Source organism: Staurois parvus, unplaced genomic scaffold (assembly GCF_062004578.1).
Source record: "Staurois parvus isolate SC_StPar_1 unplaced genomic scaffold, SC_StPar_1.0 ptg000227l, whole genome shotgun sequence".
NCBI classification, from domain to species: domain Eukaryota; kingdom Metazoa; phylum Chordata; class Amphibia; order Anura; family Ranidae; genus Staurois; species Staurois parvus.
This window is the reverse complement of record NW_028318023.1, coordinates 4,092,415-4,118,990: the sequence shown is the minus strand read 5'-3', so window position 1 is coordinate 4,118,990 and position 26,576 is coordinate 4,092,415. Positions and strand designations below refer to the sequence as shown.

The following is a 26,576-nucleotide window of genomic DNA, read 5'->3' as shown; positions in this document are numbered from 1 at the left end:
GCCATGAATGATCGCCAAAAGTGGGGAGGTAAAAAATTGGAAAATCGTCTTAAGTCAATATTAAAAAAAATTTTGCCTGAAACCAGAAGACATGTAAATTTTATAAGTAACAATTTTTATATATTTCCAATCATGAGATCATGAACAAACAAAAATAAACAGTGCAGCATAACGATAAACAAGTTCCAGAGCAGTCAGAATTAATGGGATTTCAATGCAATTACTACAGGTCATCCAGGAAAGTACAGTATAAACTGTCAAAACAAAAAAAATCCTTAGATACATAGGTGTCCAAGCTACTAGGGAACACATTTGTATGCTAAGTAAAGCCCATTGACAGACCTGCACTGGGCATAAAAAATACCCTTATCACAGGAGATAGGACACTAAACCTGAATAAATAGCAAACAGGAGAGATAAAAGAGGAAGGGAGGAAGTAGAGAGAAAGATAAGGATGATGAATTGAATAATGAAGTATCCATCCTCAAAAATGATTCCCCCAAACTGGCCTGATTACAAGCTTTGCAGAAAAAGGTGTGTATTGTTTTTGCTTTACCTGGGGTGGGTCTTCCTTGAGGTGCCATAGTTCTTAAACCTTATTATTGTGCTTGAGAAAGCCATGAATATGAGAATTACAACATTCCATCAGTTTTACATCAGCAAATCTGGCATGTAGTGCTAGAAGGGTGGGGTTTCTTTTTTTCCAGTTTAGTGCCTACAAGCATCTAGCTGCAGTTAGTATATGAGACAATCATTTTTTGGCTGATTTAGAGAAGGTAGGTGGTGGGAGTCCCAAGAGGTAGGTCTTGGGATCTAAGGGAATATCAGGATCATAGATATTCTGACTCAGATTGTTGTGATAGCGATTTATCCCTTGTGAGACCTCTCTGTCTAGCCTGTATAAGCAGATATAATCACTGTGGACAATCCTTATGGGACCAGATGATTTGCCACTTTTCAAGGAGCAGTTCTAACTCCAGAAGCTTTTCCCATATATATATATATATATATATATATATATATATATATATACTTCCCTGTGGTCTCAAAGGAGTGGGTACTTAATAGTTTATAAATATCTGAAATCAGTTCCTTCCTGGAGGGTCCGCCACAGGTTGATCCTCTCAAAGGGGGATGGTTTGGAGAACTGTAGGTTAGGAGCGATAGTTTGTGCATAATGTCTAATTTTAAGTGATCCATACAGTGCACTACATATAAGGTCTGCAAAAGAGAGCAACTTTCTGGTCCTGGCATCCACGAGTTGCTTAAATTGAAATAAGGCTGTTAGGGAGCGAGGAGCCAGACACACAAGGAGGTGCAATTAAAGGTAGGTTTATTTACACAGAAACAAGGCAAGTGTCTATGCAAGTCCGACAGCAACATCGGATGGCTTGGTAGGACAGAAGTTCTCCTGCCGAGGTCGTCTTCCAGGATAATCAAGTCGAGAACCAGCGGGAATCGTAGCCAAAGCTGGGGTCAGAAGCCAGGAGGAATGGTCACCAGAGCCGAGTCGGTATCCAGGAGAGCAATGAGTTAACTGAACAGGAGCTTGCTGCTGTGCAACAGACAGGACACAAATGCAATGGACAACTACAAACAGCAGACTTAAATGTGATAAGCTGCCACCTCCTGGGAGGAGCCGCAGAGGGCTGAAAGCATAAAGGATCCCACAATGCTTTGCAGACACCTAAGATGGATGCCAGCACATGGAGCAGCACAAGCCTTGACAAAGGCCTGTTGACTCCAAGACATAGGAGAGGTTAAGCAGTCTGGAACTTTAGGGTTAAATAAAATGGCTTTCATCAGAGATGACTTTGAAGTCAGAGACTATTGGCAGTTTGTCCTCTTCCGGAGTCCAAGCACAAAAGACACTGTGTAAAGTAGCTTGTGGTGTTAAACAGCATCTTTTGTATTCCACAGTAAAGAATTGGGGTCAACAGGTGCCGTGCCAACCATAGCTTTTCCACCTCTGTCCAATGATTTTAGGTATGAAGTGTGGACCATGAGGAAACAGCCCAGTGTTGCCTGATAATATTAGATCAAATTTTGGAAAAGACAGGCCACCATCAGATCTGGAGGCTAGTAAGACCCATTTTACAACTCAATGTATTCAATGTTTTTTCTACCGTGACAGAGACGTTCTGATGACTTGTAAGTTTTAGATCACCTGAACAATCAGATGATCAGTCTGCCTCCACTATGGATTCTACATCTACGGGTACCTCAAAGTCTTTAATAGGCTCAGTATTTACTAAGGATAAAACTATAGGATCAAAAATAATCAACAAAAACAAACAAAATCCAAAACCAACTATCCCTAATGAAAAGATGCAGAAGAGGAGGACAAAGAAGATGCAGAGGGCAGATGCTACAAAAGATATCCACAGCGCAAGAGAATAATATATCAGGGGTGCATTTTACATCACATTTCTGATGGAATTGAGGATTGAGGATTGAAATTCTGCTGGAGATTAATGTGTACCTTCTGTTCAATCTGTTCTTTTCACAGATTTGTCAGCTGTTCTTAATTTAGAACAATTACATTCACTGTCAGGGATGGGTTCCTGTGAGGTTGACACACCCTTTCCAGTTAGAGGGGATAGCTATTGTTATCCCATACAAACTAGAAATAGCTAAGCTTTTTTTACAGGTTGTCATAGAGGCAGAATTGACATCCCTAATAAAAAAAACTGGATGGGGGATACAGGTCTCGCAAAAGTAACCTATCAAGGAGTGAAATACAGGCTTTGGAAAAGTTAAACCAGCAACATAACATTGCTGTGAAGGTGAATGACAAAGGAGGGTCTATAGTTGTGTTAAGCATAAAAATAATATAAAGCAGAAGCTGTATGACAGCTACAGGATACCTCCACTTATCTGTTTTTTTCTGGTAACCCAGTTTATGAGTTTAAGTATTTTCCTAAAGAATTATGGGCAGAGCATTCGAATCATTAGTCAGAGGTTGAGGAACAATGATTTGTGAACAGTCCTGTGACCCCAATATTCCACCATCTGCCTAAAATACATAACAGTAAATATAAACCAAAAGGTAAATCTATGGTGGCCAGGATTGGTTCTTTATTAGAACCGTTCAGTGAGCAGGTGGACTATTCTCTCCAGCCTCTGGTTAGGAGCTTACCAAGCTACATTAGAGATACAGAGATGGTTCTAGCCCACTTTAGAGATCTTACTTGTATACCTGGGTTACTTTGGACATATAAGTGTCCTTATACACGTCTATTCCACATGAGTTAGCTGTTTTGGCATTAAGGAACATCTCCTTAAATACAGTCTATATGATGAGAAATATTTAAGTTTTTCATTTGGACAGTAGTAGAATTTGTGTCACATAATTTTTTTTTATTTTTATGGTTTGTACTTTTTGCAAATATGTGGTGCATCTATGCGTGCAAAATGTTCTCCTTCATGGGTAATCTGTATATGGGGACATGGAAAGGTTTTTGCTTCTCTGAATGCAATCCCTTCCAGAGAAACGCCCTATGGTACAGCCACTATATCAATGACTTGTTTTTGATCTGATGTGGCATCCTGAATGACACTTCCCATTTTGTGGATTTGGCAAATAACAACAATTTCAGCTTGCAATACATTTGTGAACACAATAAAGATAATATCAAGTTTTTGGAGTTGCCCTGGATAGAAATAGTATTTCTGCCTGTATATGAACTAAAACATTTTGTAAGGAAACCTTAGGTAACTCCACTTTACTAGCAAGCAGTTGCCATCCACACCATATGCTAACAGCTATCCTGGTAGGGGAATTTTCAGAAGTTAATAGCTTGAGGTGATTGTAGCCGTATTAGTGCATTTGCGACAGAAACAATTGAGTACTGTCCGTGATACTTTTTTTATTTGCACTAACATACAATTTTGAGGACAAGCTTTCGGGGTATGTCCCCTTCTTCAAGGTCTAAGCAGTACTATTACAAATCACAAAGTTTAAGCAGAATGTTAAAAAGGATTGAGAAAAAAAAAAAAGGCTACAGATAAGATACATCAAAAGCGAGGGGGGAGGGGGGGGAATACTACACTCACACAGAGGGGTCAAGCTTTAGCTAATAGATAGTCATAAAGCTGTCGGATAATGGTTGAGGAAACCCAGGTCCAAATTAAGGCCGTTATCTTTTGTGTCAAATAGAATTATCATTCCTAGTTCAAATGTTTTTCTTTCCTGGATGGATTTGAATTTTCCTTTCAGAACTAAAATATTGAGGTCTTCCATATTGTGGCCTGGTTGTGAGAAATGGTGTCCTACAGGTGTGCAAAGGTCACCTTCTTTATGTTCCTTGATGGTATGTCTGTGTAAATTCATCCGTGTTTGTAACCTCTGTCCTGTTTCACCAACATAAGAACCTTTGCTGCATTTTCTGCACTGGATAAGGTACACAACATTACTGGAGGTGCAGCTGTATGATCCGGAGATAGTGAAGATCCCTTTTGAGTGTGTGACACTTTTTGATGGATTGATTTGGTTGCACAGTTTGCAGCGTTTCTTATTGCAGGGTTTGGTTCCATTATTTGTGACATCTTGATCAGAAGGAAGTTTCCTACTGATTAGTTTATTTCTGAGGTTAGGGGGTTGTCTGAAAGCCAGTATTGGGGGTTGCTGGAATATTTCTTTCAGAGTTCCATCCTCTGTTATGATGGGTTGTAAATCTTTGATTATTTTTCTTATCCCTTCTAGTGCTGGGTTGTATGTGGTTGCTAGAGGTACACGGTTGTTTGTTTTTTTCTCTTTGTACTGAAGTAGATTTTCCCTTCGGGTTCTCAAGGCTGTGTTTATGCTGGTGTTGATAGTTTTGTCCTTGTAACCTTTCTTATGGAAGGCGTCTGCTAGTGTCCCGAGATGTTTATCTCTGTCTCTTGGGTCAGAACATATTCGGTGGTATCTAATGGCCTGACTGTGTATGATGGCACGTTTCGTGTGTTGGGGGTGGAAGCTGGAACTGTGGAGGTAGTTGCATCTGTCAGTGGGTTTCCTGTATATTGAGGTGTGAAGTGTATCATCCCTGATGTATACTGTGGTGTCTAGGAAGTTGACGTGTGTGTTTGAGTATTACATTGTTAGTTTGATTGATGGATGAAAAGTGTTCATCAATGAGTAAAACTGTTTTAGATTTTCTTCACCTTCTGTCCATATGATGAAAATATCATCAATATAGCGAAAGTATCTGTATGGTTTTTGTTCCATGTTGTTCAGGAATTGTTCCTCCATGTTAGCCATAAATAAATTTGCATATTGGGGTGCCATTTTACTTCCCATCGCAGTGCCCATACATTGAAGATAGATGTCTTTATTGAAAGCAAAGTAGTTGTGTGTAAGTATGAATTCAATGAGCAGTGTAACATCCTCAGCAGTGTATTTGTCGTTTGGTGAGGATGATAAAGATCTGTGACATGCAGCTAATCCATCCTTGTGAGGGATATTACTATACAGGGATACTACATCCATGGTCACTAGGAGTGTATTAGATGGTAATTGCTGTATGTTGTTGATCTTGTTAAGAAAGTCAGTTGTGTCTTGCAGGAAACTAGCAGTATTCATGACTAACGGTTTTAAAAAATTTTCTACAAAGCCTGAGATTTGTTCGGTGAGTGTATTCATACCTGTTATGATGGGTCTGCCTGGATTTCCTGGCTTGTGGACTTTGGGCAGCATGTAGAAGTCCCCGATTTCTGGATGATCCGGAATCGCATTTATAAGTTCTGAATGTAGGTGGGCTGGAAGTGTTTTAATGAGACCTTTTAATTGCTTTGTAAAGTCCTGGGTCGGATCATAATCCAGTTTTTTATAGTAAATGGCATTTTCCAGCTGCCTCTGGCCTTCTTCTATGTATTTGTTTGTATCCATCACAACAACTGCTCCCCCTTTATCCGCTGGTTTGATGGTGAGGGCCTGATTGTTGCGCAAATCGTGTATAGCCCTTCGCTCTAGTGGTGAAAGATTGTACAGAATTTTCTTTTGCTGGGTGGATATCAGGGATGTAGCTCGCAATCTGAAGCTATCAATATAGGTATCCAGTTTGGGGTTGCGTCCTTGTGGAGGTGTGAAGCAGCTGTTCTTTTTGTTTGTGTAGCACTCCATTGTCCTAGGATTCCTTTCATTATTGTGGAAATATTCTTTTTTTTTTTTTTTTTTTCTGCATTTTTTTTTTTTTTTTTTCCAAAAAAGGTTTATTTTATTTTGAAATAAGAAAGGCATAACAAGTCATATACGGATACGGAACACAGTCCGCGCATAAACATCTGTCATAATCTCCCGTAGCGCAGACGGGTCATAAGTTGTTTACTTGAAGTGTGAATTACCCTTATACAAAAGATCACATTATAGCAGTTGAGTAAACTAAACCAAAAAAAAAGAATACTGATTATAATAGGTAGTCTAGAGGATTATAGTGGATGCTGCTCTGATGCGTAGGGATTATTCAAATAATGGGACCATGAGGCGCAGTACAAAATATCATTTGAAGGCGTACAATTCTTCTGTGTCCGTAGCCGGGCAATGTAGGGTTCTTATTGTGAAGGACAATCATACCTATATGTGAAAGGGCACCCTGTCCCTCATAAAAGATATAGTTAATTGTAGAGGACAAAGGTGTGAAGGAAAGAAGGAAAGGAAAAGAAGAGAGAAAGGCACATCAGGTGAAAGGAAGTGTGAGTGGAAATATTCTTTGAGCCTTAGTCTCCTGAAGAAATCCTCCATATCTGACAATACTTGTAAATGATCCAATTTGGTGGTTGGGCAGAATGTAAGGCCTTTGGAAAGGATGGTTAATTCTGGTTCGGAAAGTTTATGCTTTGACAAGCTGATGATTCCAAGTTCCTCTGTTATATCCACATTTTCAGTCGGGTCAGCATTTACACAAGCTTGACCCCCTCTGTGTGAGTGTAGTATTCCCCCCCCCCTCCCCCCTCGCTTTTGATGTATCTTATCTGTAGCCTTTTTTTTTTTCTCAATCCCTTTTAACATTCTGCTTAAACTTTGTGATTTGTAATAGTACTGCTTAGACCTTGAAGAAGGGGACATACCCCGACAGCTTGTCCTCAAAATTGTATGTTAGTGCAAATAAAAAAAGTATCACGGACAGTACTCAATTGTTTCTGTCACAAGTTAATAGCAAATGCTCATCAGGAGGAGGCTTTTCTGGAGGAGAGTCAGGTTATTGCTAGATTTAGGGAATGGATGTATCCAGAGCCCTTGATTTTTAGGGGTCTCCAAATAGCATCTGAATACACAAGACTCTTTCATTAATGAAGTGTCAGTAACATCTAAAAATTACACAAAAAAACACATGCATTCTAGGCATGTTGTCACTTTTGTAACTACGTGTTCTACAAAATATACAGACATAGTCAATATTATCAGACAGACATAGTCAATCTTTATACAGATCTCACACTACAAAACATCTTAAAAGAAGATTGTCACTTTTCAAGCCACAGGGCTCCCACCCTAGGCAATTTATTGTCCCTGAGTATATTTCAATCTCAGGAAAATAAAAATAAATTATGGCTTGCCCACAGAAGTTATCACAAATGAGGAATAAAATCATGTATATACTGTAAAAATTACACATGTAACGCTACCCCCTTAAGAGCCTCTGAGTACTTTGGGTTCCATGTGTGTTCAGAGCCTGATTTGGAAGCACAGTCCCTGCTGACACCACCATGAAACCTTGACCAAGAGAACCCCCTGGCTTTGAACCACAAAATAATCACACAGTTTAATGTGAACAAATATTTTGATTGTAATGAGGTCAGGGTACAGGAATTGCAAGCACAAATGAATGACAGTAAGTGTGCACAAAAATTAAACACTCTGAAAAGTTTAACAGAATAATCAAGCACAGTGCCACTTTAAGTAAACACAAGTGTCTTGCAGGACCAGAGTTTAAATATCAACTAAGGCACTGAGATATCTTTCCCCAAGTGAGCTGAAATAGGCTATCAAGATACTGGACTAACTCACTTTTGATTTCTCAATAGCTGGGAACAGGGTTTAACTCTAGAGATGAATATTTTTCAAACAATAATGTTCCCTTTAGTATCTCATCAAAGAATAGCAACAAATCTTCTGTAAACTTGATGGGGCCCTAGTAGGTACACAGCAAGGTTGAGATCATTTTTGTGTAAGAGCAAGATTTCCTCAGGATGGTACAGCAACAGAAAGATTTGCCTTAGAGTGGTGTTGAAAACTGGGTAAGGTCTATTTAACACAGAAGATAAATGCAAGAATTTGCTAAAGTTGAAGAAAGGGATGGGAGCAGAGTTCAGCAGAGTTTGAATTCCTACAGGAGGTAAACTAGTCTGGTGAAGCAAGGTCCTTTACAGCTGGAAAAGGCTTAAAATGAGATACTAAATGTAATCCTGTCTACAGGAAAGTCCTGCAGTTTCAGCAGTTTCAGCAGTTCAATAGTAGGGAGACACTAAAGCAGTAGGATGCAGTACTGAATGGGCCAATGTCTCAATGTGATAAACTGTGAAGCAAGATGTACTAAACTGGAACAGTTGAAAATAGCAGAATTACTTGCAACTTGTGATGATCTGGGTTATAGAACCCTCTAACTCGGTCTGTAGTCTATGCAGCAGGAACAGTGGTCTCTCTGTTGGGGGCCTGCAGGATTGATCTGCAGTCAGCAGTGTCCGTAGTACCAGTGGCCAGCAGTCCCTCTTTCCTTTTCCCCGATGCAACCCAATCCAGCCTGGGTCCTTCTCCACACACGTCCTCAGCCTTTTCACCATCTACTCTCTTTCTGGAGTGTTCCCAGGCTTTTGACTATATAGGCCCTTTGCTAGCTCTTCTGGGAAATGTAGTCTGTTTACTCTTTGTCTGGGTACAGAAGACCTGCTATTAGCACATACGTTCAGCAAGGCTTCATTAAAATCTGAAATACTAAAACACAGAACACTGCCACTTTGTGGTAATTAACATCCTGCAATCAGTATCAGATCACTGTATTACACACATAAAAACAAGGGAAGTGTCCTCTATGACTACCAATGAAGTTTATCCCGTAAAAGATCTTGTTAACAGCAGTACAACATATGTAGTGTATACCATTATATGTACAGACTGTTCTTTACAATATGTAGGATACATCACTAATTTATTGAGAACAAGAAATGCTAAACATTTCACAGCGACTACCAATCCTAACGTCAAACACTTACCAGCAGCTGCCCAGCATTTCAGAGATATTCATGATGCAAATCTGAAAGGGTTTCAGTTTCAGTGTATAGAGAGGGTTAAAAAAATCTGCAAAAGGTGGTAGTACCTATAGGAAGCTATTAAAGAGAGAAGCATTGTGGATACATAAATTATACACTTGCATGCCATATGAGTTAACCACTTGATCTCCGGAAGGTTTGGCCCCTTTCATGACCAGGACATTTTTTGTTATTCAGCACGATGCTACTCTAACTGGCATTTGCAACGCTGTACCCAAATTAAATTTATATAATTTATTTTACTGAAAATTGTGCAAAACACACATTTTTCTTTGTTCCTGTTATAAGATTTTGCAAACAAATAATCTTTCCTCAAATGTAGGACAAAATGTATTCTGCTACATTTCTTTGGTAAAAAAACAAAAAAACAAATCAGTGTATATTATTTAGCTTGTGTGTAAGTTATAGAGTCTACAAACTATGATATATATATTTAAAAGTTGATCAATCTAATATCTTGAGGCCCTAAAATTCCAGGTCAATAAAAATAACCCCCAAATGACCCCTTTTTGGAAACTAGACAGAAAGGTATTTAGCAAGAGGCATGGTGAGTTTGTTAAAGTAGCGTTTATTCGGTCACTATTTTTTTGGAAAAATAAGAAATTGAATAAAATGTTTTAACTTTCCTTTACGGCAATATGTAAAAAAATGTGAAAAAATGTTTTATTCAATTTCTTCATTTTCCCAGTGCAGTAGAGCATCATCATATGATTGGTGTGATGGTGGTAAGGGATACAGACAGTATGTAAAAAAATAAAACTTTTTTTTTACTTTTTTTTTTTTACATACTGTCATCAGAGTATGTTTTTTCTACATACTCTTACAGTACTGTCTTTTTTACATACTGTACTGACATAGTCACCATAGTGACAGTGTACTATTTTGGGGGGGGGGGGGCTGGTTTGATCAGGGATTTGTTTTTACCATTATTGCTTATAACAGTGATGAGCACTGTCATAAGCACTAGTTTTAACTGTTATGAATGGCTTTATTCATGACAGCTTGCTTACTATTGTGATGCTGTAATTGGCTACATGTGCGCTATTCACCTGTGCTTAGGACTAATTTTATTTAATACACCTTTGTAAAAATAGTGACTGGCTGCAGCTCTATTAAAGTGATAAAGCACAACAGAACTCAAGACCAGGTTAACAACATAAAAAAAGGATAGCACCAGTGGGCAGCAAGGTTTTTTTTTTCCCATGCGGGTTGGCGTTCATTGTGATAAATGCTGGATTTAAGGGGGCATTTTTATTTATGTTTAATAAAGGTCTTGTCAAAAACTGTGTTTGTGTTTTATTTACTTCTGACTTTTTTTGGTGAATGAGTAGGGGTACTACGTACCCCATATTCATTCACATAGAAGCCAGGATCTGGGGATTCCAGATTCAAGTAAGTCACCTCATGCACCCTTAAAACCACTGAGCTAGGGTTGTGGGTAAGAGGTTCTTGACCTCATCAGCATGGGGACAAGGTGCTTTGGGGGAGCATGTTGAGAGCATGTGGCTTGGTATGGTTCAGGAGGGGGGGGGGAGTTTGCTCATCCCTCCCTTTCCTGGCCTGCTGGGCTTCATGCTTGGAGTCTGGTATGGATTTTGGGGGGACCATGTGCCTTTTTTATTTTGGCAGGGGTTCTCTTTAAAATCCATACCAGACCCGTAGGGTCTGGTATAAATTTGGGGGGACCCCCACGCATTAAAAATAATGTTTTTGCTTGTTTTATAAGTATTTATTGAAGTATTACAAATAGACATACAACTTTATTATTCCCAACTTTCAGCATAAAGACAGTCATAGTATGTCAATTTGTATTTATTTTTTTTTCTTTTGTTTTACATTCTGCTGTCAGCGAGGAATACTGCACATGAGACATGTGCAGTAAGGATGTGGTGGTCGGCTGGCTGTCAGCTCCTTAATACCAAACTATTAACAAATCAATTTGAATTATATATTATTTATTATTTCAGATGTCCTAAAAAATTTGGATAGAACAAATGAATTTTGTCACTTTGTTATAATGCTTCTCTCAGATGTAAATTTATAGTGTTTTTCTGTAGGGTAAATTTCTTTGTCCCCTTCTCTGCAGTATATTTCACTGCCCTGGCAATAAAAAATATTAGTGGCTATTATTTCTCTGAAATAATGCTAACATACTGTGCATTAAGTTAGTAAAATAAAATGCTTTTAAGTTGATTTTTTTTAATTAAATGCTTTATGGTGTCTCTGCTGTTCAAAATGCAGTCAGTACAATTTTCTGATGGCTTTTTCTATGAAATTAATGATTAAGAGACGTTTGTTTTCACCCCTCTTCAAAATGCAGCCTGGTTAAAGTGCTTAAATAGTGTGGCGGGAATTTAAAACTGGAGGAGAAAGAAAAATTTTCTGGCTTTTGTTTTGAAATAACAAACACTAATGCTGATTATTTAATTTAAAGCGACTATTGTCCCTCCTGTTAAAAATGAGTCCTAGTACAAGTGACTCAATACTGTGGACTCACTTAAAAATGTTGATGTTCTTGAAATAAATACATTCTAATGTTGATTCTTTGATTAAAAGCTGACTGTCGAATATCCAGTTCAACATGTGGCCTACTAAATGTGCTTAACCACTTGCCTGCTGGGCACTTTCATCCCCTCCCTGCCCAAGCCAATTTCATCTTTCAGCGGTGTCTCACTTTGTATGACCTTTGCGTGATCATGCAACACTGTACCCAAATTAATTTTTTTTCATTTTTTTTAAACAGATAGAGCTTTCTTTTGGTGGTATGTATTCACCAATGGGGTTTTTTATTTTTGTTAAACAAATGAAAAATTTTTTTTCTTAGTTTCTTTTATAAACATTTGCAAATAAGTAAATTTTCTTCTTCACTGATGTGCTCTGATCAGGCTGCACTGATGTGCACTGATAGGCTGCACTGGTAGACTGCATTGAAGGGCACTGATGAGTCTGCACTGAAGAAAGCAGTACTGATGACCATTGATGAGGCTACACTGATGGGTACTGATTAGGCTTCACTGATGGGCATTGTTGAGGCTGCACTGATGAGGTGGCACTAATGGGCACTGATAACCACTGATGAGGCAGCACTGATGGCCACTGATGAAGAGGCACTGCTGAGGCAGCACTTATAAGGTGGCAGTGAATGGCTCTGATAGGTGGCACTAATGGGTACTGATATGCTGCACTAATGGGCACTGTTATGTTGCACCAATCGGCACTGATATGCTGCACTGATGGACATTGATTGGCATTGATGGGGCTGCACTGATAATCAGGGCACTGGTGATCAATGGTTTGATTATAAGTGTAAATGTCTCTTGTCACAGCAAAACTGGTTATCATCTTTCCTTTCCTCAGACAGTTGCAGCGCTGAGGAAAGGAAATGCCGATAGCAGGATTTGTTTACATGTGATCAGCTGTGATTGGACACAGTGATCATGTGATAAAGAGCCAATGTCATTGGCTCTGTACCCTGATCAATGATGCGCTGTGTCTGTTGTGCTGCATGCCCCCAGGTGCCAAGAGGAAATTATATGATGTCCACCCAGAAAGATGAAATGCCCGCCCAGCCATCAATCTGCTATAGGCAGGGTGTGAACTGGTTAAATACTGTGTATAGAGATTGTACAATATGTATCTATCTTTTTTATGTAAAACAAATATACTCTAATATTTAATTTTGGATTAAAAGAAGACCTTTGTTGTTGCTGCCTACCGAAGTGCTTATTTTCTGTCTATAGAGTCAGTAAAATCGTTCCTTTTCTCTGTGAAATATGTATACTTAAATGTGGAATTTCTGGACAATAGTCTACATGCTTTTTCATCATTTTGTCAAAATATAGCATATCCCACCTGCTGTAATGCTGTTTATGAAGTCTGTACAATATTTTTTCATTTTTTTTCTATGAAATGTTTAGATTTTAATGTGTAGCTTTGTGATAAAAAGCTGCATGGTGTGTGTAATTTTTAAAATGCAGCCTTGCACACAAGATTCAATGTTGTCTGGGAAGTCTTTACCTGTCTCTCCCCCTTCAATTGTATACTAGTAAACATACTCAGATAATGTGAAGTGAGTCTGTACAATATTTTTGGTTGTTGTCTCTCAAATAATACTGTGACGGAAGCGTAGGCAGGACAGAACACACAAAGAAGATGGAGAACACACAAAGCTTTATTGATCTATGAAAGACATTCAATCAGGACAATTCATGGCACTCCGCGACATGCGGCTTGTAGGGACACCCACAGTAAGCGGGCTAACAGGGGCTCAACGGGACTCTGGCTGTGGAGGCTGCCCTCAACACAGCTCCCACACAGCATACTAGGGGCACCATCAGGCTCACGAGGATTCAATGGGACTCTGGCTGTGGAGGCTACCCTCAACACAGCACCCACACAGCATACTAGGGGCAACCAGGCGACCAGCAATCGGCAGACAGGACAGCTTCCCAGGGGCCCAACGATCAGCAGACAGGGCGGCTTCTCAGGGACCCAGTGATCAGCCGATAGGGACACAGCGGGCTTGCAGAGGCTCGGCAGGGGCTTGGCATCAGGCTCACAGGGACTCAATGGGACTTTAACTGTGGAGTCTGGCCTCAGCGCAGCTCCCACCCAGCTTTCTAGGGACATCGGGCTCACGGTGACTCAACGGGACTTGGGCTGTGGAGTCTGGCCTCAACATAGCGTGATACGGACCACATCAGGCTCAAAGGGACTCAGCGGGACTTGGGCTGTGGAGTCTGGCCTCAACACAGTGTGCTAGGGACCACATCAGGCTTACGGGGACTCAACGGGACTTGGGCTGTGGAGTCTGGCCTCAACAGAGCATGCTAGGGGTGACATCAGGCTCACGGGGACTCAGCAGGTAGCGATGGCTCAAGCACTCAGGGGCATCACAGGTAGCTATACTCCGGGCACGCCATGGGGCGGTTCAAGCAAGGGTATTCTGGGCGTGCTATAGGGGCAGTTCATGACACAGGTGGTGTGTTTGCACAATAGGGGCAGTTCAGGACACGGGTGGTCTGTGCGCACAATAGGGACAGTTCAGGACATGGGTGGTCTGTGCGCACAATAGGGACAGTTCAGGACACGGGTGTTCTGTGCGCACAATAGGTACAGTTCAGGGCACGGGTGGTCTTTGCGCATAATAGGGACAGTTCAGGACACGGGTGGTCTGTGCGCACAATAGAGACAGTTCAGGACACGGGTGGTCTGTGCGCACAATAGGGACAGTTCAGGGCACGGGTGGTCTGTGCGCACAACAGGGACAGTTCATGGCTTCTAGGGACACTCACGATAGGCGTCTTGCAGATGCTCAGCAGCAGGCGGCTTCCAGGGAGGTAGGCGGCTTGCGGAAACTCAGCAGCAGGCAGCTTCCAGGGAGAAAGCGGTCAGCAGGCAGGGCGGCTTCCCAGGGCCCCCCCCCGCGATCGGCAGACAGGACGGCTTCCCAGGGGCCCAATGATCAGCAGACAGGACGGCTTCCCAGGGCCCTCCAGCGATCGGCAGACAGGACGGCTTCCCAGGGCCCCCAGCGATCAGTAGACAGGACGGCTTCCCAGGGGCCCAATGATCAGCAGACAGGGTGGCTTCCCAGGGACCCAGCGATCAGCCGATAGGGACACAGCGGGCTTGCAAGGGCTCAGCAGGATCTTGGCAGTGCGGGTCTGCGCCTGGGATGGTTGTGAGGCTCATGCAGAGCACTCAGTGGGGATGGCTGTGGAGGCCTGATCCCCACCCATACCTCCCGTGACAGCGGTAGCCCCAGGGACAGCAGCGGGAGGAAGGGCTGTGGGGTCTGACCTTTGAGCAGGGGGGGGCTCACGCAGAGCGCTCAGCAGGGATGGCTGCAGAGGTCCGGTCCCCACCTGGACCTCCCACGACAGCGGTGGCGGCGGGCCGAGCGAGAGCGGCCGGACAGCGCAGGAGGAAGAGACAGGCCGGCTCTCACGCCAGCCTTTTAAAGCTCCCTAGATGCTTTCGGGTTTCCCCGGCAATGGCCGGCCCAGCACCGTGTTGCCAGGGCAACGAGGCACGCCCCCTTGACTCAGGCCGCACTGAGGGAGCACGGCCTTTGTCTCCGGTGGGCACAGAGCGCGGGAACACCTCGTGCCCACACCGTGCCCGCCAGGGACGCGCAGAGACACCTTGGCAGCTTGCCGCTGGGGTCTGCTGGCGAGGGGTCTCCTCCCCCCATCCCGCACAGCTTGGCTTCCGAGGCTGTGTAGGATGAGGACGCGGGGGGAAGAGGGGGGAGGATGAAGGCACACCGTGACAAATACACTCTAAATTTTGTTCCATGATAGAAACTGTCTCATCTCTCCCTTTTACATTGCAGCCCAATCAAACTGCCCACATGTCCTTTAGCTGCTGTTTTTTGTCTCTGAAATATAGTACTCTAATTTTACAGTGCCATGAAAAAGTATTCATACCCTTTGAAATTTTTCACATTTTGTCATGCTACAACCAAAAATGTAAAATGTATTTTGTTGGGATTTTATGTGATAAACCAACACAAAGTGGCACATAATTGTTTATATAATAATATTTTGTGTATATAATAACATCATTTTTTACAAATAAATATCTGAAAAGTGTGGTGTGCATTTGTATTCAGCCCCCCTGAGTCATTACTTTGAAAACCATTTATCATTTTCCTTCCATTTCACTAATTATGTGCCACTTTGTGTTGGTCTATCACATAAAATCCCAATAAAATACATTTACGTTTTTGGATTTAACATGACAAATATGGAAAATTTCAAGGGGTATGAATACTTTCAAGGCACTGTATTTCAAGATAAAAACTGTCATCTCTGGAATGTTGGGTTGTGGTTTCAAAGTATTTTTGTGTACTCTGTTTTGAAATGTTATTCAACTTTTAATATAATATAACATGGTACTCAAAACAAAAGTAGGTCACAAGCTGTACTATGAACTGCTACTGGCTACTATAAACTTTATTACAGCTTTTAGAGCTGTTGTGGCTGCTACTTCCACCGCTCAATTTGCATTTGCAAATGAAGAGGTTTACAAAGACAAACTGCATACTTTCAGCAATTTTCCATTTTTATCCTAGGTACTCTGCTCACTTTAACTCATCAATTCATCGCATATAAAGCATTTGCTTACCAGTCGTTAGATTACTGGGCAAGGAATAGTCCACCATTCCTCTATTGTCTCCAGTGCCCTCATACCCCCTGCACCACTCTGTTGCCGCCCTATAAATGCACCCCGACTGGGACGCCTACATGAAAATCTGTCCCTGTCACGAATCCCACACATGCACACCAACAACTCCTGCCGGATGGCAGTGGAGGGGCGGAGACCACCGGCAGAAAGAGAGGTCTGCGCCTACAATCAAGGAGGCACCAACTCGAGGTAAAGCACCTTCTAGTGGGCACCTCCCAATGCAACACCCAAGATACACACCCCTACACTATTGCAGCAGTGTAACCTGTGGACATGTGCAGTTGCCATTCTCCTTTTGAATACCATTTTTATATTCTGCTTATGTAGATGCTCACAATATGTGAGTTCCAAAAGTACCAATGGCTGGTCAGCAGAAGTAGCATATAACATTGAACAGTGATTTGTGGGATGCTTGATAGTATTTCATCAAGTTAGGTACTTCCAGGCCACTTTGCAATCTATGAGTGAAAAGAGTAGAACGGGCAACTCTAGAGCATTGGTGGGCCAGAATAAAAGAGAGGATTCCATTTTGCAGGAGGCGTAAAAAAAGGAAGAGACCGGAAGTAGTAGAGGGCTTTGGGCTGGACCATGATCTGACTGGCGTTATACAACCTATCCATGAAAAGAGAGGGGAGTTTTCATGACTGCATAAGGGAGGTCAAAGAGCACTATAAAGGGTAGAGCTTAGCCACAAAAGGGGAATTATATTGGGGTGTCAGTTTGATGCCTAAGTAATCCAAGGATGAAGTTGTCCAGTGATACGAGAAACAGAATTGGAAATATGATACCATATTTTTAGACAATGAAATGTTCAAAGCAATGGATTTAAAAGGGTTTACCAGAACACTGAGATAGTAGTAAGCTGCACTAAGGTGCATTGCAGGTTTGGAAGGGTGATAGGAGGGTTTGTATTGAATAGGAAATCATTGTCAGTAAATAGGTTCACTTTATAGTGCACTTCAGCACTGTATTATATGATATTATGCATTATAATATATCCAATATTCCTGTTATGTTAGAGTTCTCACTATGCGCTATGGCCAAGGCATGAATAAAAAGGAGAGATGGGACAGCCTTGATGATATGTCCCTATGAAAATTTGGAAGGGTTTAGAGTGAAATCCAACATACCTCACTATGGCGGAGGGGGGGCAGTATAGGGCCAAAATCCAGGCTAGAAGGGAACACCAAAGCCCCAACATTTCAGAATGTACCGTAAGTAGTTCCAGAAAAAGTCTTTGAAATAGCTAGAGAAATAAGAAAACCTGGACTCTTACAGTGATGTAAAAGATGGATCAGGTGCATTGTTTAGCGGTTAAGGACCTGAGGACCTTTCACAGGATTTTCAGGTTCACATTTAAAAGAGATTGGTCTAAAAGACAGATTCAGAAATGTTCTCAGTGTTTTTTGGAATCATAGTAATGTAAGCTAGTAGAGAGTCTGGAGAGGAGGCAGAGCCCTTCTTTAGAGCATTAAACAGCTTGGCCATCTGAGGTGTCAAAAAAGGGAGAGAATTTCTTGTACTAGATAGATACCTAACTTATCTAGGCCTGGTGCTTTATAAAGTCGCAAAGATTTGATGGCCAGAGAGATTTCCATCTCTGAGATGTCCTCATTGAAGGCTTTACAGGATTCCCTGGAGAACATCAAAGGGTGTAAATTTTGTAAGAAAAAATCTGCTGCTTCCAGCAGAAAAGAGGCAGGTTTGTCATAAAGGGATGACAAAAAGTCAGCAAAAGGGAAACTATCTTGGTAAAATCAGAGGAAAGGCCACTGTTTGAGAAAAGGGGTGAATATCATTAAATTGGGGGTGCATTTACTATGCACAGTGTGAGAAATTTTGCAAAGTCACAGTGAGTTATACAATACCAGTCTAATTTGTTGCTAGCAACAAACGTTTATTTGTTTCATTACAAAAGCAATTATTTTTTAACAGAATCTTTTTTAATAAGCCTAGGAATATTTAATTAGTTTTGGTTTATTTAAACTTTTGAACTACATTTTTAGGTTTATAGGCTGAAATTTGAAATGTGAAATTCTGCAATGGAAAAAAAAAAGTATAAAAAGAAAAAAATATAACCATTAAGCCAAGTTCACATTTGTGCAGGTTGCATTTTCATTTGCTTTGTACGGTGCATTTTGTGGTTTAGCTCCTGCGTATTTGATGTCATTTACATGCATTTATCTTTTTTTTTTTTTCAATTTGGTTGGCCAATAGGAAAAAGACACTGGTTGGATGTCACAGGATGTCAGATAGCATTTTTACTTACTGATTCCTGCCTGTAATCTGTGCATGGTGCAGATCTGTCACCATCATGGCTGCAATCTCCTTATTCCTTGCAATTGCCACATTGACAGCTACAGTCATGCAGGAAAAAGAAGAAGAGGAACAGAAGAGTAGACACAGATATTGGATACATCCGGTGATATCCAATAGACAGCAGAGAGGACAATTTTGGATCATGTGTAATGATCTGAGAGCACATGAGAACACATTTTTCTGATACACATGGATGTCTACAAAAAGGTGAGCACAAATTTTGAACTTTTCCTGTAGCTACATATGTTTGCCATAACCTCCCCCTCCCACCTCTCATTTTCTTTTCCTTTTTTTTGTCTTATGCTTTCTTGTTTTGTGTTCCTTCTCTTTTTTCTTCTTTTCATCTTTTTTTCTTTTTTAACTTTTTTTTTTAAATCACTAACTTTTTTTTAACAGTTTTGATGAATTGTCTGGTCTACTCAGCAGCAAGCTGGAGTAACAAAACACCTTCTTCCGGGACCCCATCCTACCAGTAGAAAGGCTAATGATCACATTAAGGTAAGTGTTTATACTCTAAACTGTACAAGTAATAATGGCAACGTATATTGAATTGCATGAAAACTTTTTATTTTGTTTTCATACAGTTTTTTCAATAAAATAGTAAAATGCAATAAAACTGTATAACATTGTTTTCTGTAATTTTTTTTTAGTTGTTTTATGAAGAAATACAAAATGACATTGTTGCCATAATATTATGATATAAAAGTGTAAAAAGGACATTACAGGGTCTGATAAACTCATTCCTCCTGGGAGGCATCATGCTGCTCAAGGTACTGGGGCTCTGCAAAGCATGGTGCAGGTTTCATGCCTCTCTGCGGAGCACTGGCAGGTATATATATTGGGCCCCAGCTTTGCCCTTCCATCACAAAGCGGGACACAGATGGCTTTGGTGGTGGCGTGTGCTCCAAAGGTGTTGCTGAAGCATGATAGCAATATTGTGGAACCTGATAATTTGGCTGTACAGGAGTTTGGTAAGCACCGAGCATTGGGTATGACACATAAGAGGCCTGAGGTGGTGTCTGCTGGGGCAAGCTTGTGGGTGGGGGTGGGTTGGCAGAGGGAATGAAGGCACTGCATTATTGAAATTGTTATCTCCCCCTGTATTTCAAGAGGAACTTAATCAACAAAGGGGACTAGTGTGTTTACATACTGCTGGGATAAAGACATTTGGTTTTTAAATAGAGCTACCAGCTCATTTAATGTATCCATCATTTTTTCACTTTGACGTGGAGTCCTTCTTCTTGATGCTCCTGCCCTCTGCAACATAGCAGGTGGTGGTGCAGCAGGCCTGCTCAACTCTTCCTCCACCTCCTCCTCCCTCATCTCCTCTGTCACCCTGGATCAGGGGCAGACTGACCATTTGGAAACTCGGGCACTGCCCGAGGGCCCGGGGTCAGTAGGGGGCCCCATGAGATGCCCCTGGTACCTTTTTCATAGGCTTTTTTGAGTTTGAGCAAGGACACAGGGGCCCCATGATCCCCTATTGTCTGGGGGCCCCATGAATTGTCAGTCTGCCCCTGCCCTGGATATTGGCAAAGCAGTAGTTGGGGTGTCCAGGGGTGTTGAAGGACACTCCCCAGGGTCCTCTGCACATGCCTGAGATTCCCAACTGCTCTCAGAGCTGCAAATACAGAAAGAAGCAACATGAGATAAATCCAAATATTATTTTTATTAAAAAACAAAAATGATTGAAATGGTGCTCTGATCCTAGCTTACCTTCTCATCTCTAGGATCAGTTTGAGGAGCTTCTGGTCCTTAACAAATTGGTAAGAGGTAAAATTTGTTACACCAGACCCATTCCTTGCTTGCCATTCCATGCATGGCTGTCTATTGTAGCAGTCTTTTGCACTCATGTAAGCATGTAGGCAACTCATGCCATCTTGTAAGCAACTCTTTAACTGCAAAACATAAAAATGTGTTTTTCTTTTTCATTTCAGGTACCTTGCAGCAGGACATCCTTTAGCCAGTCTACATTTTCAGGTTATGATGGGGAAATGAACTAAAGCTATATTGTCCATGACACCTGCACAGTCCTTTGAGAGGTACTGAAGGATGTGATCTTTGAGAAACGAACAGCAGAAGAATGGTGCAACATAGCTGCTGTGTTCCAGGAGCGCTGTAATATCCCAAATTGTCTGGGTGTGATGGATGGGAAAAAACATTCACATAATAAAACCAGTAGCTAGTGACAGCAGTTTTTATAACTATGAAAAATATTTTTCATTTGTGTTATTTGCAGTGGCAGATGCCAATTATCATTTCACTTACATAGATATTTGGCCTTATGGGAGCAGCTCAGAATCAAGTATTTTCTCACACTCCTCATTTGGGCACATACTTCAAAATAATAACCTGGGCTTTCCACCAAACAGTCCACTACAAGGAACAAAGGTCCTGTTCTACCATATGTATTTGTAGGTGATGAGGCATTTGCCCTTAGTGAACATCTGCTAAAGCCCTTTTCCGGTCACTTCTTGGATGTTAGAAGGTGTTTAACTATTGCCTCACTAGGGCCTGTAGAGTTGTGGAGTGAGCTTTTGACATCCTTGCCAATAAATGGCGTTAATTGCACACTCCCTTCCACTTAAACATGCATCATGCTATAAAATCTGTTAAAGCAGCATGTGCCCTGCATAATTTTGTTAGAGAAAGGGATGGATTTCAATACACAATTACCCATAACATGACATATGCAGATTTATCAGCACCTCGGGGCAGCAGAAGTGGTGCCACTATCAGGGATGCATTCTGTGCCTATTTCATGTCTCCAAATGATCAGGTGCCATTGCAACTTGAGGCTATTTAATATTTTTGGTCAACTACATATATTTTTGAAGACAAAAATACTGCTATGTAATTGATCCTTAGTTGCTGTGGAGGGTTGTGAACATTAGCATTGTTAAGTTTGCAAAACTTTTGTTTATGTATTATAAACTAGGTTCTTCTGGTAAAAAAAAATATTGTTTTTTTTTATTTTGGGAGAAATTAAGATAATAAAACAATTCAGTATATTTTGGAGTTGTGTGTTTTTTTTTTTTTTGGTAATCTAAAAAAAGGTACATCAAACAAGAGCTAAAAAGCTGAAACCAGATAATACAGGTAGTACTCACTTTTGTTTTCTTTCTGTTTCTTGCTGAAGGAATCCCATTTAGAATAGACTTCTTCTGCAGTGTCCACCCATCCATGATGCTGCTTTGACTTATCCTTATGTTCTGGGTCAGGAGGGCTGTATACATAAGTCTGGGACCTCACCAACTGCATGAGCACCTCTGTTTTCACCATGTTGACTTGTTTTGGATCCAACTTCCTGGTTTGCAGGGCAGCATGGGAAGTCTGTTGTCAAGGGGAGGTGTTAGTAGTGAATAATGTAAAAAACACAAAGCGCCTAAGAAACGCACCAAAAATTCAACACAACACTTGTGTTTTATATGCAGTTCCAGTGAAGTCTATTGGACCAAAAATGCAAACTCCTGTGGGAAAAGAAGTCCCTGACCCTTTCCAAAAAACACGCCCACAAAAACGCATAGATGTGAATGTGATCCATAGGAAATCATGATAAATGGCATGCACTGCATTCCTGCAAAATGCATAAAAAAATACACAGGTGTGAACCTGGCCTTAATCCTTTGCTTACAACAGTAATATCTGCATATGTTCCAAAAAAAATTAATAAAAAATATATTAAAAAAATAGCAGTTTGTATTTGTCAGTCTATTGTAAACCACAAATCACAATTATAAATTCAGCTTTTCAATACAAACTTTAGCTTTGTCTAAAAATGTCCTGATGTGCTCTGTTATATATATATATGTATATATATAATAATTATTATTATTATACAGTATTTATATAGCGCTAAAAGGTTTGCTCAGCGCTGTATATTATAGTGGGGGACAGTACATGAGACAATACAGTAACAAAACAAAACACGAGGGGTTCAAGGGCCCTGCTCTTTCGAGCTTACAATCTAGGAGGGAGGGGATAGTGGTACAGAAGGAAGTGGCTGTGGGGGATGGAGTGGTAGGAGGAGTGGAGGGGATCGGCTGTTAGGTGAGGGTGGGGTAGGTTTCCCTGAAGAGATGGGTTTTCAGGGTGCGTCTAAAGGTGAGGAGGGTAGGTGACAGTCTGATGGATTGGGGTAGTGAGTTCCATAGGATGGGGGAAGTCCTGGAGAAGTCCTGCAGTCGGGTGTGGGAGGTGGAGACCAGGGAGCTAGAAAGTAGGAGGTCTTGTGAGGAGCGAAGATTACGGGTAGGGTGGTATTTTGGTATCAGGTCGGTGAGGTAGTTTGGGGCAGCGTTATGAATGACTTTGTATGTCAGTGTTAGTAGTTTGAATTTAATGCGTTGGGCAATCAGGAGCCAGTGGAGGGAATGACAAAGGGGGGTGGCAGAAGCGAAGCGGTTGGTAAGGTGGATGAGTCTAGCCACTGAGTGCAGGATAGACTGAAGCGGGGATAGTCTGTGATGAGGTAGGCCGGTGAGAAGGGAGTTGCAGTAGTCCAGACGTGAGATAATAAGGGAGTGAACGAGTTGTTTAGTAGTGTCTGGGGTTAGGAACGTACGTATTTTGGAGATGTTGCGGAGGTGGAGCCTGCATGAGTTTGCCAGCGATTGGACATGGGGTTGAAATTACAGGTTTGAGCCTAGAGTGACACCTAGGACTTTGGCTTGCGGGGTGGGAGTGAAGGTGGCGTTGTTGGCCGTGATGGAGGGGGGGGGAGTGGGCTGGGGGGGAAAATCAGGAGCTCGGTTTTGGAAAGGTTCAATTTGAGGAAATGGAGCGACATCCAGTCTGATATGTCGTTCAGTAGGTGGGTGATACGGGCGGAGACTGAAGGGGTGAGGTGAGGGGTGGAGAAGTAAATTTGCATGTCATCGGCGTAGAGGTGATAGTTGAAGCCGTGGGAGTGTATCAGTTTGCCGAGGGAGGAGGTGTAAATGGAGAAAAGAAGGGGCCTGAGGACAGAGCCTTGGGGGACCCCAACAGAGAGGGGTAGAGAGGGGGAGGTGGTAGCGTTATAAGTAACACTGAAAGAGCGTTGAGATAGATAGGAAGAGAGCCAGGAGAGAGCAGAGTCTCAGATGCCGACGGAGTGTAGTTTATTAAGGAGGAGGGGGTGGTCAACTGTGTCGAAGGCTGCGGAAAGGTCGAGGAGTAAGAGGACTGAGTAGTGGCCATTAGCAGGTTATTGGTGATTTTGAGTAGGGCGGTTTCGGTGAAGTGTAGGGGACGGAAGCCAGACTGCAGTGGATCGAGGAGGTTGTTGTCAGTGAGGTGGGCGCTTAGGCGATTGTAGACTAAGCGCTCAAGGAGCTTGGAAGTAAATGGCAGCAGGGAGATGGGTCTAAGGTTGTTCAGGTCAGTGGGGTCTAGGGAGGGTATCTTGAGTATGGGGGTGATCTGCGCATGCTTTAGGGGGGAGGGGAATGCGCCAGTAGAGAGGGAGAGATTGAAGATGTGGATGAGGGAGCATAGGATGGAGGAGGAGGGTGACCGGAGGAAATGTGTGGGGACAGGGTCAAGGGGGCAAGTGGTGAGGCGGGCTTCTGAGAAGACCTTAGTGACCTCCTCAGTGGTAGAAAGGCTGAAGGAGCGGAGTGTTGGGGAGGTTATAGTGTGTGGGATGTTAGGTGTGGTGGGGGGTAGGGCGGTTGCGAGGTCACAGGAGGAGAGAGTTGATGGGGTTATATATACATATACACACACATATATACACTGTATATTTGTTTGATATATGTTTATTGAATTTTTTTTTGTAAATGAAAGGAAGTGATGCAATCGGAAAGTGGCAATTACATAAGTCTGATCTACAACCCATGTACAAGGCTTATGTTTTACAGCGATTGCGCTAGACATCCACGTGGGGAAATACAGGACAACAGGGATATCATCCCAACATATCAGATTAGAGGCCATTTTTGAGTACATTAATATGATGGAAAAAAAGTAGAAAAGAGGCTAAAAAGAAAAAAAGAGAGATGTGAAAAGAGACAGCGGAGGGTGAGGAAGGAGTCTTTGTACTTTTTATTTAAATGTTTATTTATTTTCCATATAATATACACATTTCTTCATTATTTTCATACAAAAATCATTTTCCAAACCATTAATTACTTTTCTTCCTATGTTTTATTCCCTTTACCTCCCCAGCCCCTGTCTAAAACCCCTCCACCCCCCTCAGCGTACCCACCCTCCCCATAAATGAACCCTCCCACTCTGCATAATTCTATTAACTCTTTTCCTAAATAATATATACAAATACTTCCTCCTCTTTCTCATTACTACTTTGTATATCTCGCTACGAAATCTTCCCATTTTCTCCACTTCTTATAGAATAGCCCCATCTTGTCTTCTTGCGTATAATATAATTTCTCCATCTTACATATCTGATTCGTTCTCTCTACCCAATCCTCCTCCCTCGGCGCCTCTGGTCTATGCCAAAACCTAGGAATCAGACCTTTTGCCGCATTCAGGTAATGCCATACACCAGAGTCCTTATATTTATTTACTGATAAATCTGTACTATGTAGTAGACACACCTCTGGGTTCAATCCTATTTTTAACCCAGTGATTGTCTCAATTAATTGAACCATTTTCTCCCAGAAGGCTTGAATCATTGGGCACTCCCACCATAAATGATATAAGGTACCTATCTTTCCGCATCCTCTCCAACACTCTGGTGTATTTTCCCCACTCATCCTGTGTTCCACGTTCGGTGCAATGTGCCATCTCGTTAAACATTTATAATTTACCTCCACCTCTCTCATGCTTATGTTCTCGTGTATGAATCTATATATTTTCCTTTGTTTATCTTCATCTATCTCTATTTCCAAATCTCTTTCCCATTTTGCTATGTACATTGGCTTTGTGTGTGTGTCTAACTCCGTGAGAATCTTATATACCTTAGCTGTGCCCCGTTTCCCATCTCCACGTGCATCCAACAACCTCTCAAACAAATTCCAATCCTTTCTCAATCTCAAAGGTTTCGGAAGGTTTCTAACAAAGTGTTTTAATTGGTGATATCTCCACTCATCTATTTTAATAAAAAGTTCCCTTTTATCTTTTTCCAAATCCTTAAGTGTCCTTAATTCCTGTCCATCCATAATATCTCTCAATTGAATATCCTCTTTTTTTAACCATTTTCCTATACTCTCCTCCCTACCTGGGGGGAAATAGTCCGTGTTCCTAAGTGATATTAATTGTGAATTAAAGTCCCATTTCATAAATTTGTGCAATTTATCCCAAACCTTTAAAACATTCAATGTGAAAACACTCGTGGAATCTTTTAAACCTCTATATTTTGCTGGTGCCCATATAGTTTTACTCAAGGTAGTTCCACTTAGTTCATTCTCAATCTTAACCCACCTTTTCCCCTCTGGGTTATGTGTCCAGTCATACATTCTCGCTAGGACTACTGCTCTATAGTACCTCTTGATATCTGGCATTCCCAATCCTCCCCTCTCCTTATTTCTGCTCAGCAAGTCATATGATATTCTAGGTTTTTTATTTTTCCATATATATCTTGTTAACATCTTTTTTATTACTTTAAAAAATACCTCCGGGATTTTAACTGGGACCATCTGAAATTTATACAGGATTTTAGGTACAATTACCATTTTTATCAGATTTATATGCCCTATCCAAGACGGATTGCCTCTTCCCAATTTCCTTAGTTCTTCCTTAATCTCATTTAAGAGTGGGATATAATTTAACTTGTACAAGTTCATATACGAAGCAGATAGTTTAACCCCAAAGTACTTTATCTCTCTATTTTTCCATATAAAAGGGAATTCTTTTTGTATTTTTTCTTTTTCGCT

The 26,576-nt window shown here is 41.4% G+C and overlaps 1 pseudogene; it reads left to right on the top strand.

Annotated features, from left to right (window-relative positions):
- Nucleotides 1-20,907: 20,907 nt before the first annotated feature.
- Nucleotides 20,908-21,565, top strand: LOC149460519 (uncharacterized; annotated as a pseudogene).
- Nucleotides 21,566-26,576: the final 5,011 nt, after the last annotated feature.